The following is a 13357-nucleotide window of genomic DNA, read 5'->3' on the forward strand; positions in this document are numbered from 1 at the left end:
AGATGTCGAAGAGTGGTGGTGTTCCTAAAAAGAAACTAGCCCAATGGAATAACCAACTCAAAATAGATGCCACAAAAAATATAAAGTAATTTTTTTTTGTTCAAATATTGATTTTCACGTCCAATTCTGCCAACAATACTGTAATCAATAACTTTGATTCTGTTATCAACCACAGAAGAAGGGCAGCATCTCAGAATAGGTGACAGCGCTCGAGAATTTGATATCCAAATACATCACGATATAACTAATATCCTCACAAAGGCAAGTGCATTCAAGTACAGTTTGACTGAGAAAGACATCTGCTGCAATTAGGAAAACGGTTTGGTAAAGTTGGAAGTCTTTATCGGGAGCTCTTGATCACAATGTTACAGCGAGTCATCTTTTCTCTGCTCGCGTCTTCGTGAAGGAAAAAAGGAAAGGAGTAGAGAGAAGAAACCGCCAACACTGCCGAGGCTGTTTTTGTCATCTCCTCTATCTTACATTTTCCAGGAGTTCCCTGAAAGAACACACGGCGCTTGTGAGAGATAAGACCGACACACGACCCGATTGAAGTCAGATGGTGCGTCTCTGGTCACAGGCGACCGACGCACAAAGACCTTGTTTCAAGACACGCAGCCTCCGACACACACTCATCTGTGTTTTTTCCTAACTTTTTTTTTTCTCCTTTTGCATCCTTCGGCTTTTACAGCGGACAGTCCTCTGTGACTAGGTCTAATTGTAATAACAGTGGGCCCCATTGTATATGCCTATGAGGCTGGGCGTGCTGGTCCAAACAACTTCTGTCTCTGCCTCGAGTCTCCCTCTCCCCTCTCCTCCCTGGCGCACGGTCCTGCCCCTCTCATCTTACAATCTCTGCCAGATATTGCGCCGGCATCAAAACACATCCGCCCACCTAATGTCCCGATTATATCGCTCTTGGGTTAGCTTCGCTTTACGCTATTTCGTATCCGTTCGTCTCCTGGTATGAGACTGATTCCTGGTTGTTTCCTTACCCTCATGCCGACATCCATGTCTCAAAAGTTATTGAAAAAAAAACATGGGCGGATCAAACGGGTAGGTGGAGAGGGGAAATACACACACCCTGAGATGTCAAAAAATAACAAGTAGTCAATTTTAGCATGCAGTAAGTATCCTCTGAACTCTTTAAGAGTCGTAGTCCAGTCGGTGATTTTGAGAAGAGGGGGTAAAGGTGGTCGGAGCGTGGTGCGTATTGCATCACCTTACAAAGGTCGAGATCGTGACTGTGTGCGGCTCAATCGCATGTGTGTCTTAATGGCATATTGCCACGTGCAGAGGAAGGCTTTACCTTTTTTAACTCTAAAATAAGGTGATCACCCTGAGACTTCTAAAACCAAACTATCACCTCAAGACTTCTATAAAACGAAGCCACATCTGTTAGGTGATCACTCTCAGCAACACCGTATCTAAAAGTAACAAATTATCGTAGCAGATGATGGTCAGAAAAATGTATCCACCCTGCCCCCACGAGAGAAAGTCGTTAATTCGCCACTGTACAACTTAATGAGACTAAATACAAGTCCGTATGAACTCTCACACTATGGAAACTCCCCTGTTGCCAATCTTATTTTATATAGCTATTACATTGTTATTATTATTACAAGCACCTTAAAGATTTTCCACCGTATGTTTCTTTCTTCACAGCTCCAGACATTTCAAGACTGTAGAAATACATCTTTATATTTGTTTTCAGGCGGTCGAAAGTTGAAATCACTATCCGGTTCAGCCTTCAACGAAGGTCGTGAATGCTTTATGCCCCCCTCATTTTTCCTCCAGCTACTGAGGTCACAATAAAGGCACAAAAAACGATGATAATTAACCAAGCAGAAATCAAACCCGAATAATTTTATTGATAATGATTGATCATTAAATATTCTAAAATATATATACTACTGTGGACATTATTACGTGCGTATCGACAAGGTAAATGCTATCTCGGTGTGGGATACGGGAGCAAGCACAGCGAAAACAAACCCACCGTCCTCGTTCCTTGTGCCTAAAAACCACTTCCAACGTTCCGTCCGCCAACCTAAATGTTTGGTTTTAGCTGGGAAAATCTCATTTCCTGCCCGTCGCTCTCTCTCTCTCTCTCGAGATGAAAGGCCTTGTTGTCTTGGAGACGGGAGATGCTGCGACGCGCTGGACCAGTCACTCTCTCTCTCTCCCCAATATTACCCTCCCTCCTTACCCCTTCCCTCCCCGCATTACCTACGAAGCCCAGCCAGTGCCTGGACACTTCAGTGCGGTGAATAATTACCCCACCCCACATCCTCTTCCTCCGGCGTGCTTCGGGCGTTACTTGATATCAGGTTCGACGCTGATGACGTCATTATATGGTCAATAGATTCGAAGATGTGGCCTTAGACTCTACGTTTCCATAGCAACTGCCCGTGGGAGGTGCCTAAAGGGCTCGATCCAAGCCTTTAGTCTCCAATATGGCCGCCTCGACGTCCATCAAAACAGCTCCTGTCGTCAGGGTAAAGAACGCGACCTCTTTCACGAATTGAAACAACGATGCCACTCAGACACACAAGCGTACGAATAGATGAATGAGAGAAGACAGGCCGGTTAGCATAGAAGAAAGTTATTCGATTCACAATGTACTTGTGCGCTCAGTGGCGTGCCCAAGGGGGGGTTGGTGGGGGTTATACCCCCTCTTTGGCCCAGTATTCCTAAAAAAAAGAGAACGTCAAAGGTAGAAAAATATGACAAAATTAGGGCTGACTACCAAGAAAAAGTATACGAAATCCCTCCCTTTCGAAAATCCTGGGCACGCCACTGTGCACACTGTAATAACATTATCTGGGGGTTGAAAACGAATGAAAGAGTTAAAACTACCACCTTCAATGGCGAAGTTCACTAATCGTAATCCTATCCGATAAATTAGCATTTTAAAATCCAAGCTGACAATTCATGTAAAAAATATATTACCTAGAATCAAATATCTTTAACCAATCACGACATCTTTTTCCTGAACACAAAACTAATATTGTTGTGACAACAAAACAACAAAAGTTAATAAAGGTGACTTGTTACCATAACATGGTGAATTACGTGGAGCAGAGAATAAAACATGGCCTTGAAACTGTAATAATTAAAAATTTCAGCATTTATGCAAAAGCTCTCTTCATAAAATGTTTCCATAACTCTGGTATATTGTCAGTAGAATAATAGTTATTACTGGGTTGGATTTTTTTTAATATCCTTATTTATTTTTTTAAAAAAAATGATAGGTCACCTCACTGGGAAGTGTTCCCAAAAAAATAAAAAGGAATTCGGAAAAAAACACATAAAAAACTGACAAATTACTGTCCAAAACAAAAAAAAACCCTGACCTTTATTGATATTGCTCACCAGTTTCCACCCTTGCATTTTCTCATCAGCTATTGAATTTCGGAACTCTCACACTCCTTTAGTGTCAATTCGTGGTTGTCATTCCACTATTAGCCGCCTCAGTGCACAAGCCGTGAGTTGTCCACACACGATGTAGCTAAGAAAGGTGCCGGGTTGGAGACCCGATCGATATCCCTTTATGAGTGTCCCTACATCCATTCCATATACGAGTTATTACTATGCATCGTCATCGTCGGTCTCGCACCGTGGCCGTGCCGTCAGGCTTTGGGCTCCAGTTACGGGATGCGCGCTGGTTCGAGTGTCCTCGGGGAAGCGACTTCGAAACCCGGCATTTCCTTGGGGGTCATACGCGGTGATAAGAAGGTTAAGGATTTTACACCTGGCAGCACTATTGAAAGCGTAAGGAAAAACATAACGTTGTTGGATTTGAAGTTTTCTTTTTACCGCGACTAGACAGCGGGATAAACAAGCCTTTACCACTCAAAGTATCTTCACCCAAAGACGGGAGGTGGTAAAAAGGCGACGGAGCGTATAAAATTGTCGTGTGGATTCCCATGAAAGAGTTATAAAATCTAAGTGGTCACTTTGGACGGGTGGCACAGGAGCGAGCAGGTGCGGTCAGCAGGAAATCCTCGAGTGACGGCGTGAATCGCACCCGAATGATGAGACGGAGACACAAAAAAGTCCACAAAGAAGAAGAGTAACAGATCTTTCCACGCGACTGAGGACATTTACTTAATATCCTATCAAGAGAAAGAGCGGTCATGTGAATTGGGCCAAAAAAAAAGGTCCTTATAAGGAACCCCATTTCAAGAGGTCATCAGGAAAACACGTGGTCAGCTAAAATGCACACCTTGGGGTGTGCCGGAGGGGGTGGCACTGTCATTTGCAACGTGAACATTCCTGGAAAAACATCGGTTCCATTCAGACAACGTTGCCAAGCGTTCACCAACCTTCGCGTTAACAATAGCGCGAGAGATAAAACCATGCACTCAGTGTCTCAGATTCTCGTTTGTTTCGTGCCGCGAGTGGGGCTCGGCACATTTGGACACGATAGTAAAACGATGAAAGCCGAACGCAATTGAACCGATCGCTGATACGTCGCTTGAGACGTTCCTTTTGGGTGAGCGCCACTGGATTACTACGTCACGGTAGATACCCAATCTCCCTGTGCGGCGGAGTTATGACACTATCCTGTACGTTATTGCTACACTGAGCATCCTCAGGACGTGCAATTATAAGAATAAGTAGCTTCTTGTCATTGTACAAGTTTAATAAAATCTTTTAACTTTAAACATTCACTGAAAAATAACACAACTATACTTACAAATACAATCACATTACAAGAAGCTGCGGCTTTTCCTTTTAAAACAGCGTTTTTCACACAATTCACATTATCTCCTGAATCGAACAACGTTCAATCTTCCGACATATCGTTGTCTTGGTAACGGATTCAATAAAAGATGGGACAGTTGTACAAATGTCTAGAAACCGGAAATGACTTCCGCTTCCGTTATCACTTTTAATCACACTTAAATCACACTTAAACTATAAATTTGATAACACAAACAACAATATTACATCAAACAAATAAACCATATTCATGTCGAAAATAAACAAGTAAAGCATTACATATAGTAAAAATAAACAAGGAGTATCGCGCTTTCCAGCCGCCGGTTCAGAAGGTGCACGGTGTAAAGGAACACTGCAGCCACACGTTGAGTCGAACCCGGAACAACTCGCGTCTAAGAAATGGAAGCGACAAATTTACAAAATTCTCAGTTTGTGCATTCAGGCTACGTGGGGAAAAGAAGCCAGAACAATCAGCAGCAATTATTATTATTATTATTATTATTATTATTATTATTATTATAAAGTAGTGTGGAGGAAATAAGGCTCAAGTCCCGTCCCATTTAGCCTATCTGTGCATAAAGTGGACTTAAAAACTCACGTTTCCACTAGCATCCGTAGATATTTACACCTGCATGTCGGCACTCGAACATCCCGTGTACAATCCCGACATGAACAAGGCAATATCCTACCTACCACGGATTGCCTGTCTGTTTTTGTGCTGCTTTTTCCATGGGCGAAGCAGGAAGACAGGTGCTGCCGCGAACATGCGGTGACACCCACCGTAATTACAGCCAGGGCTGGGCCTCCTGTGTTGTCCCGGATGACACTCGCTCTTCCGATTGCCCAACACGCAAATGCATTCAATAGGAAAAACTGCTTTTGGTCACAACACTCAGATGTGATGTAATTGCAACTACGTTCCCCAAGAATCATTGACCTCTTTCCGCATCCACTTCATTTGATTGGTAAACTAGTTTCAAATTACCCTTAATTCAATTCTCACTTTAGAGCCGAATGCCAGTTTGAAACTTCCATGTAATTTCATTCATTCTACATTATTGATACTGCCTTATTGCAACACACGAGCCTCAAATTAAGGCAAAATGCTAGACCGAAATTTCAATGTGATATTTTTTTAAGGATGAAAGAGCTTTTGTTCAGGGCAAGGTGTTGGCCTGAAACTCCATGCATTTTTCTACTGTCAAGTCTCAGTTCGGGATGTTGGCATACAGGGGCCTTAGTTCACGGCAAAATGTTGGTCTGAAACTTCTATGCATTTTTTTCCTATCCTCAGTTCAGGATGCTGACCTATAGGTACCTTAGTTCAGGCAATATGTTGACCTGAAACTACCATGTAATTTTACCTTGTTCAGTTAAGGAAGCTAGCCTACAAGAATCTTAGTCTAGGGCGAAATGTTGGTCTGAAACTTCCATGCATTTTTTTATATCCTCAGTTCAGGATGCTGACATATAGGAACTTTAGTTCAGACAAAATGTTGGCCTTAAACTTCAATGTGATTTTGTCCTTTTGTCCATGTTCAGTTAAGGATGCTAGCCTACAAGAATCTTAGTCTAGGGCAAAATGTTGGTCTGAAACTTTCATGCAATATTTTCCATCCTTAGTTCAGGATGCTGCCCTACAGGATCCTTAGTTCAGGCAAAATGGTGGGCTGAAACTTCCATCCATTTTTTTCTATCCTCACTTCAGGATATCTCGAAGAACATTAATTCATTCATTAAACTAAAAAGAGGTTGGACGTCGCGACAGGAAATATGACTTCAGTGCTTTCTTTGTCGCCAAAAAGGCTCTCTCTAGAACTTTCACTCTGACAACAAGCTTCCGTAAAGTTAATTGATCCGAAAACAAGATTTCTCTGTTATTACAGCGACATGGAGAATAATGAACGCATTGATATGCCGGGCAGGTTGAGATAACCGGGCAAATACCGACGCAGAGGAAGAAGGGGTGTGTAATTGCTGCATACGTTGTTACCCAGGCGCCTATCGTGCACGGGAGCCCGGAAATTTAAGACCCTGCGAGTAAAAATCTGCGGGTCCCGAGGCGCTGGATGCAAGAAACCAACTGGGCTGGCCCTCGGAGGACAAAAATGCAAATGACGACAACTGCAAGTAACAATTACGAGGCTGGGTCTGCCGTTCTCAAAACGAGATTAAGTACGTTTAATAGTCACATAAACATATCCTACCCCCCACCTAGTACAACATACCTGTAGCATCTTCAAGATTCTTCAGCAGCAATATCTATGGTGCTTCCGTGTTCGCTGCCAACAGCGGGTTGGATCCAAAAGTTCCCGGACTTGTGGAAATGGCTCTGCAATATGGTGTTGTGAGCGTGGAGGTAGCACACCGTCCCGATTTAGCCCGGGCCTCCCCGATGGTGAAGTGGTAACGTCGTCGCCTTGTAATCAAGGGGTCCCGGGTTCGATACCCGGTGGAGGCACATAGTGGTTCGGATCCCACTTTAAACTGTAGATCGAGTCCCCCGATTGGCCTTACTGTGCATAAAGTAGACTTAAATCATCAAATCAACGATTTAGCTCTTAAGTTGTGTACAGTCACGGACTCTTCGGGGTTGTAACGATCCCTTTGACGTCAATGGGAATATAATAAGCCAGAAGTGTCGGTGACTGTACAAGGCGGTGGTTAAATATTTTGTATTTTGTGTTGCTTCTCTGCAAGTTTGTGGTTAATTTCGAAGAGAAGAATATTTCATTACGCGAAACTGATGAAGGGTATACTTGAAGTCCAGATTCGAACGCCACTTTGGTATCATTCACACAACTCGAGAGGAAGCCGATCGGGCGCGTATCTGGTATCGAGCCAGCACCGGTTTATCTCAGAAGTTATATTGTCACTTTTACCTGTAGTGTAGTGTAGACTCCAAAGGTCTCCACACTGTATATAGGAATAGCGCAAAGCTATTAACGTTAAGAAATCTCTAAAGAAACTGAATTGGCAACATCTCATTTACTCCACGTGGCCTTGACAAGAGCTGTCAGTTCCTAAAACGGACGCTATTGGTGGGAAAAGTTTGAGGGGAGGATATACTGGGCTCCACGCGGACGTGACAGATTGTTGTTTACTCCTGTAACAGAAGAAACTGATCTTTCGAAACTTTCTTTGAAGTAAAGTGGCTTTCGAATCAGGACTTCAATTTTACTCACAAATGAAAATGCATATCCAAGCTAGACGGCGTGGTATGGAATAGATTCAACTTAAAAGGTACGCCTATCAACTGTGAATGTCATGTTATGCCATGCGTGTTATTAAGACACGTAGGAAGTGTAGATATAGGGTCAACACATTCTCGATCTCCGTCATAGTGGAGATGATGTGATCAGCATCACGACAATTTCAACTTAAAATCCAAATTTTAGATCTTAATCGTGTGGAAATAATTTTTACGGACAGCAAATTTTACCAAGTGAATCTAAATTTGGGGTGCTTCAGTGATTTTTAAATCCATTCACAAACCTGTCACGTTCAGTGATTTTCCATCATAGTTGGCAACTTTGCACATAGCTGCGATATACTATCTCCAATTCGAATTTATACTGGTATAAAAGTTAGCAACACTGATCCCATCGGGTTTAGAGAGAGAGAGAGAGATTGTAAAGTTTTGAAATATTGACGCGAACCTCCGACAGTCATCTGTTCATTTCAATACGTGGAGGAGGAGGGGGGCAGAGAGGGGGAGGGGTCATGGCTGAGTCGAGGATGGATGACGTCACTTCGACCTGTGACATGTGGATGCCCAGGCACGATGAATGGGCGAACGGCGTCATGTGTTCAATCGGGCAATAGCAATAAACAGTAATAATAATAATAATGATAATACCTGTTGCCATCGGATGTGGCCAACGAAGACGTAACCAAATGCTGACTCTATTAACAGAGCCTGTTGCATGACTGACCCTCCGCCACGCCACCTGGTTTAGCTGTTGAGTAAGTTTCTGGTACTGAGTTACGGCACTTTCAGACATTATAAGGTTAGCCTTTTCGCAACGCTCTTATCCAGGATACGAATAATACATGCCTCAAGTAAAAGTATTGATGATTGGAATCGGGGAGTCCCTGTTTCCATTACCAGTAGAACCTGCATTTTAGTCTGCAGATGCCTGGAACCAGCGACCCTTTGTAACTGTTGGTACAGTCTTCAGGTAACTATCGCAGGGTTTCAATAACTTGCTGCGAGACAGCTTTTGGCAACTCAGCGGTATCCACAATTTTGTAATGGAGGGGTTACGTTTCGAGCAATATTTAACAACAAAATCCCATAAATTTAGCCCTTGATCAAAATTTCAGTGGGCTGTATAAGGAATTTTCGGGGATCTGTTGAGACAGCGTAGACAAATCACTGCTAGATCTGGCGTCATCGCCCATCTCAATAATCCACCGATGATTGTATGAAATCGAAAATAAATAATTCCCTGATAACCATGTTATGTCAATTTCACATCAAACACGCCGCTATAAAGAAGTAGCTGGGGAGATAAGCAGCCATTATAACAATCTCACGTCACATGCAAAATGTATAATTATGACAAAAGTTGGTCTGTGTGGGCCGGAACCAGTGATGGCATCATAGTGGGGCACGAGGGTGGGCGTCCCAGTTCACAGCCGGAAAAAGCCAGATCTGGCTCCAAGAGAGCTAAGTTGGAACACTGCCACGGACGGAAGAGCTTGGGAAGAGTCCCGTGGAGACTGTATCGCATGCCCTTAAGGGCCTTGAAGTACAGTGTGCAGGCGGAAAGCTAACACAGCACGGAGCTCTCGTTGGTCTCCACGATACATTCGGGGGCTTTATTTCGATATACAAGCATAGTTGGACAGAATTGACACAAATGTGGACCCTTAAGGAGAAACTGTCCTTGGGCCAATTACTGACGCTATTCAATTTCACTACCTTCCCCTTCCTTACTAGCTCTTTTGCATAATTACAAGGAAACCAGGAGGATGCTTGTTGCTCTACGTCGACCCACTTCGACGCTTATCTATTCGAATTGGAAGTCTCTTGAGTTATTGGCTCGCCACGGAAGAAAAAATAAAATAAAAATAAAAATACACAAGTTGCTGGGACTAATTAGAACGGTAATATTCAGCCGTCAAAGAGATGTTGTATGGCTCATGCCTTTTTAATTGTGGACACCGTGACTTAGGGGTTATCAGCCCGAGGGCCCCAATGTTAACAGTGATTTATGATCGGGTGACAAGTTTTCCCGAAACGAAAAACGACAACTCTCACCCGACCATGTTTCCTAATCACAACAAAAGTCGTTAAGGCTCCTGACGTTTTCTTTTATTTCGACCTGTGTTGTTTAAAATGTTCCAAGACCAATCAACGGTCTTGTACGTCTCTTTATATTGGACAAGTTATTACTTAGCTTATCAACAAATGTTGATATGACATTTTTTTTATGCCGGTCAAAGCTCATCACATAAAGGGGTTTATGTAACGTTATGACGTTTCTTCGCTTATCTGGTTTTGTTCGTAGACAAAGAGCCGACTTATGCTACAAAGGACTAATCTCCTTCATGTATGTTAGTAATGCACTCCTGATTTACCAAAAGTGATGTGACTCCTTAATTGGTCTAACGCAACATCTAACAGAGTGTTAAATGAGTTCATGCTTGGTGTGGTTTGGCAGTAAACGGCGAAACAAGACACCAAAGATGGTGCTAAACAACGTCAATTCCGCATTGGCACCAAAAGGAGTGTCCCGTGGCCACCACTTTTGTTGCATAGTTTACAGTGTCATGCGGATTCCATTTTGTTTCACGGTTGTTAAGACAACTTGTTTTCCACGGGTTCGAATCCACGCCTGCGCATGGATGTTTCTGAGCGTCCATTCATCACTTTCGTCGTATCGTCACTCATCCCCATCTTCGCAAATTATCCAAAAGTGGCACAAAAAGCGAAGTAAAATAAAGTAAATCAATAAACAATAAATCACCTGTTTTCCATTAGCTGATGTTTGTTCAGGGCATCCAGTGTCATTGTCACTGTCATCTGACTTCTATACCCCAGTTGGTATTCCTTCTCTCTAGGAAAGCTACCCAATTGCACAATATTGGGTAAAAATCTAACTTTTCAGGCTCCACGGGGATCGAACCGGAGACCTTCGTTAGCTTAGTTTAAAAAGTATCCTTTTAAAGTAAAGGCACTAATCTTTCTATAATTCCTCGAACACAAGATTTGTTGTAGACATTGTTACTTGCGGGACTGTTCGAAGACAAATATTTGCAGTAAATCGGTATGCAAAAATAGTGAAATAACCCTGATATTTTACGAATAATTTTCAACAATGACTGGATACAAAAAATGTACATACAACTACGACTCATTTCAACACTGACTTAAAATGTAAATATTTTCCAAAAATCTAGTATGTTTTTCATTTCGTCAGAGTAGTTAAACTAGCAATCAATTGGTGTTCATCTGCATCCTGGAAAGATTTACATTTAGTTGGAAAAAGAGCGCTCTGTATCGTTAGGATTTTCGCTGAAACAAACATTTTTCAACCTCACCCAGCGCAGAGGCCAAGCATATTAACTTCTCGAGTTTCAATTCGCCAGCTCCTTTTTTTTTTTAGGGGGGAGGGGTCGTCATTGTTCGTCGCACCACTCCGAACCTTCTCGACAACAGGCGGTGGGATGGGGAAGCCATTTTATACGTCCGCTGTTGATTGTATCATTAGCCCGAAACAGCCTGCAATTCAGATGTCACTCCGGGCTGGAGAGACAATTGAAAATCGGAGGTGAATGTGTCACCGTGTACCATACCACCCTTCCTCCGGTTTCCGACTCCCGCTCCGATCTCGTAGTGCGTGTGTGGATGCGTGCAGCCACATGGAGGTGGGGGATGTGTGAATGTGTGGGTACGCTGCGATGTTCATTTGTCTGAGCGAGCCCCGAAGTCACGGGGAAAGGACATCCCGTGGCGCATCTAATTGGATTTGTTTGGCTGAAATGCGGAAAGTGAGAAGTAGAAAGACACATCGCTGTTCATTTTTTTTATAGATTCACAATTGTACCTCGCTCCCCCATACCTTTCTAATAATAAAAAAAAATGACCGCAGAACCTCTTGTCTTTCGTTTCGCATTAAAAGCGAGCGTGGGCATATTGAATGAGCATAAAATTGCCTCGTGACGTATGGTCCTTTGCGGAGGTGCCATCGGAACAAGGCAACACAAACCATTGCGGTGCTGCTTTTATTGAAGAATTATGGTACTAGGTGTCCGACTTGTAACAAGTTCATCATAAATATTATCACGTGTTAACTTCGTTGTCTTGTTCTTTACTGAGCTTGTTAGAGGCGAAAGGCATACCTGACGAATGCGCAACTTTGCGGGAGGACATTAGAAACAACAAGGAACATGTTGCATAGTCTATGTTTTCTCTGAGATTAGCTCATCTAATACTTTTAAAAGTCAAAACGAGGCTGAGACTTAGCGTCCGAGCTCATTCTAAATTTCTCTTCCTTGAGAGTTCTTTACACATACCAGAGCGGTGAACTATTATTATTAATGTATTGGTTCATGTGCAAAACTTCCATTGTTTATTTACTTTAAAGGTTTTGTTTACATTTTTCCTATAAGTCGAGACTCGCGCCAAAATCGACATTTCTGGAAAAGGTCGAAACAAACCTTAGAAACTCAACTCAAGAGAAAATCGAGAACGAGAAATAATTTCTCGTTCATGCTACACAAATGACGGCATTATAACGAGACCGAGATGGCATTGTGTCCAGACATTTAGAGGCGAAACCGAGATCTTTGTAAAATCTGCACAAAATTATTATGACAGGCAAGCCTCGTATCGTCTCGATACAATCCCTACGATTTGAGAACTTATTTTTTTCTCTTTGTTTTACTTCACTATCGAGTTTTGGTTATTGCGATAACAAGAAGATATCCTGAGGGCCTAATTAAGGTTAAGATTTCTAGTTGTATTAACAGAGAGATATAAAAACGTGTTTTTTTTCTCCCCAAAGAATCTATTTAAAAGAGAACTACCCTTCTATCAAAGCAGACGCCAGTAGTGATTTTTCCACACACCCCTCCCCCCAAAATTTCCTCAACGCTCCCTAATATTTTTCACAAAGCCACAAGTTTGATCATTTTGACTCTAATTTTACACTTACACCCAGATGGAAATTCTGGATAAACCCCTGATGGCGAGAATGGTGACTACTACAGCACGAATGATCGAAGAGTTAATACTATTTCCTTTTGTCAGACGCTGTTCCCGTACCTGTCTTCCATAATTTTTATGTTCAGAGAGCTTTCCCCACGAGTGAAACTGGGTTAAGTCCATTTTACACGTCGAAAGGCGCTTTTGAAAATTCAGGTCTGGAATTCGACACGCCCCTTGATGCTACAGGAAGATGCCCCGAAATATGCATTTCCTGTCTGTTGTACATTGCAACTTTCTCCATCGTAACAATCTGAACAGTGGACTAGAACCAAGGTCACTTGTCACCTTCTTCGTAGGCGATGCGTGGTCAGTGGGATACACCTCGCTATTCCTTCATGTATGTTCAAATAGCTTCGCCAATTATGTGACAGTACAACCCGTCAGAAATTGACACTTGTAAAAATCAGTATCCAA

At 42.6% G+C, this 13357-nt stretch overlaps 1 protein-coding gene across 5 annotated transcripts in view; it reads right to left on the bottom strand.

Moving 5' to 3' along the window:
- LOC145985016 (zinc finger protein basonuclin-2-like) overlaps nt 1-13357 on the bottom strand; it is a 388343-nt gene that overhangs the window by 187041 nt on the left and 187945 nt on the right. The window lies entirely within an intron of this gene.

This window comes from Lepisma saccharinum, chromosome 3, assembly GCF_977018435.1.
Source record: "Lepisma saccharinum chromosome 3, izLepSacc3.1, whole genome shotgun sequence".
In the NCBI taxonomy this organism is placed as follows: Eukaryota; Metazoa; Arthropoda; class Insecta; order Zygentoma; family Lepismatidae; genus Lepisma; species Lepisma saccharinum.